This window comes from Phymastichus coffea, unplaced genomic scaffold, assembly GCF_024137745.1.
Source record: "Phymastichus coffea isolate CEN01 unplaced genomic scaffold, Cenicafe_Pcof_1.1 PCOF00006, whole genome shotgun sequence".
In the NCBI taxonomy this organism is placed as follows: domain Eukaryota; kingdom Metazoa; phylum Arthropoda; class Insecta; order Hymenoptera; family Eulophidae; genus Phymastichus; species Phymastichus coffea.
In genome coordinates, this window is record NW_026706817.1 from 1,668,717 (window position 1) to 1,671,842 (window position 3,126).

Genomic DNA, 3,126 nt, shown 5'->3' on the forward strand with positions numbered 1-3,126 from the left:
GATTCTGATAGTGAGTAACACTAACAGCGAAAGCCTTTTTAAGAATTATAAAATTCCAAGGTGTATGGAGCTAGTGAAGGAACTGAGATCCACTCACACTGACTCAGGGACTGTGAAGTCCCATCTACTATCCAAGGGTAGAACTTAGTACTTCTGCACTACGGGTTGTATAAAATGCCTTCTTATATAACGAAAAGACTGTTGTAACGAAGATAAGCGGCCGTTGCCGTCTGGGAAGCCCACGGCCGTCCAAACAAATTATTTATTTTCGGGATTCGGGAAGCAAAAGACGTTACCACGAATGAATAACGATTCGAGCAAAACCACGTTAAATGGATGGATTCTGAGTTGGGATGAAGAATGATACAACAGCGAATAGACACAATACCGAATTAACACACTAATCCTTTAATTGTCAACAATCGACTACAAGACGGCGATCTCACGCCAATATACTACGAGCGGCACAATAACAAACGCGAGCGCCAAGGTGAATCAGTAGCTGGTCAACCTGCCGATAACCTTTTTAAAACTATTTATTACAATAAATGCCCGATAAACAATTTCCAACGTTATTTCGTCAACGGGGTAGCATAAGATCTACCACACTACCCATCCATCAGCCTCTCGAACTGGTCACCCAGCCACGCTGTAACCAAAACATTTAACATGAATTTCCTTAACCCGCGAGTTGGTTACCCTGCCACGCTGTAACTCTTAACTCCTACATCCTAGTTCCATCAACCATCCTGCTGGTTATCCTGATACGCTATAACTCGTAACTCTTAACCCCATTTTCCTTAACTCTCGAGCTTGTTACCCTGCCACGCTGCAAACCCGAACTCCTACACCCAATATTCTTCAATCCTCGAGCTAGTTTACCTGCCACGCTGTAACCCCAAACTCTTAACTTCAATTCCCTTAACCCTCGTCCTGGTTCCCCAGCACCTTCCAAACCCGAGTTCCTACATCCCAGTCCTATTAACCATCGAGCTGGTTACCCTGCCATGCTGTAACGCGTAACTCTTAATTCTAATTTCCTTAACCCGAGAGCTGGTTACCCTGCCACGCTCTAATCCCGAACTCCTACACCCGAATTTCCTTAATCCTCTAGCTGGTTTCACAGCCACGCTGTAACCCGCAACCTGTAATCCAATTTTCTGAAACCCGGAACCCAGCTCCCTGTCATTTATTATCCCGATTTCGAAATAATTATAGTATCTTAAAATAAAAGGCCATACGCACATTTTTTGTAGATGATAACGTTTAATTAATTACGTATATAAATATGTAGTTAGGAAATAGCAAATGCGTCTACGAAATCATGCAAATTTTTGAAGTACGAAATAGCTACGGGGAATTTTTAAATCATTATGTTCAACAAATTATTACTACTATCCCTGACGAAATTCGATTATTATGTTATTACAAAAAAATTCATTAGACAAACTGATTTCACCATACTAATAGGTATTTGTACGTATTTCGCGTGGCGGTTTTAACTAATATAAAAATACTTAGATGAGATAATGTTACTCTTATTTTCCACCTTAAACACACTCGAGTATGTGGGTGGCAAAATAAAATCAATCTGTGGCATGTCGTGGAAACCACACTCAATGAATGTGTATCATGTGGTTCAAATAGCAAGATTGGAACTTCAACTGTTATTTTCCTTGATAGAAATCGCAATCATTGACGTATGTGATAAGCCAAGATCTAACAGTGGAGGAACCTCGGGCATCTTGATTTGATATCGGTTTGTGTGGTTGCAACTTTAAAACCTGTTTTGTTCAATTACAGTATATATAAGCATAGTCGATCGTTACAACGTGGCAGGGTAACCAGCTCGAGGGATGATGAAATTTGGGTGTAGGAGTTCGGGGCTAGAGCGTTGCAGGGCAACCAGCTTGAGGGTTAAGGAAATTGTGGTTAAGAGTTTGGGGTTACAGCGTGGCAGAGTAACCAGCTGAAGGGTTGATGAAATTGGGGTGTAGGAGTTACGAGTTATAGCGTGGCAGGGTAACTAGCTTGAGGTTTAAGGAAATTGGGTTCGGGGTGGTAGGGGATCAGGGTAACAAATTAATGCTCTGTTCACTCTCCAAGAAGTGGTAGCAGCCCCTGGTTACGAATACTGAATACTTTTGTGTTAGATTTTAAACGAAATTTCATAAACTTCATTTCTTCTGAAAAATTTTGCAAGAAAATACTTGGAAACATAGCTTTTCTTTCAGGCGACTTAGGGGGTTGCAACCCCTGCAGAAGAAATCCATATATTTACCCAAAATTTTTTAAAAGAATTTTTTAGAGTTTGTTTCGTCGAAAACTGTGCATAAAATACGAAAATTTCGCTTTAAAATGGTGATGAGGGGTAACTTTTGGTGGTAGCTTTCACCCTCTAAATAGTTTATTCGGCAGAACAAAAGTATATATGTGTTTGGCTTTTTTGAGCGTCATAGAACATAAAATAACCAGCATAATCTGCGATTAACAACTGCTTATATTGTATTAATAACATTAAAGGGTAGTTCACCCTCGAAATAATAGATAATAGGAAAACACGTCAATTTCGTTTGATCATTTTACACTAGAATATCATTTTTTTAATTTTTTTATATATTGCTATGGAACTGCTTTTGGGGCTGTTTTTTGAGGCTGGGTTTCATCCCTCAGATAGCTTTTTCCGCCAATAAAAAAAATACGGATATTTTACTTTTTTGATCTATAACATATCTTAATTGCAGAAAAATTGAAGGCGGAGGGTTGGGGTGGTTTCCTTGAAAGTAGTGCATACCCCGCTCATACCTTGGATGATAGGAAGCAGTAGTGGTCTTTTAGGTCGATAATTTTAAACCTCGACCGCATCCTACATCCGTGCGGAGACAAAATGGCTCTGTTCTCAGCCCAAATCGACAATTGGGCATTAGAGCTGACCTCCGCATAGCGCGTACGCTTCTTGGCGGATCTAGAGCTGCGCAAGGATGGAAGTGTCATCTAGCAGGCGGCAAAGCTTGGGAGACGGTTGCTAGGAGAGTACACCGTCTCGTTCTTCCAGGTCTCTTGGCGAGCGGCTAGAAGGACAGAGGCGGAAGATCGACTTCACCAAGCCTCTCTAGTGTTCCACTT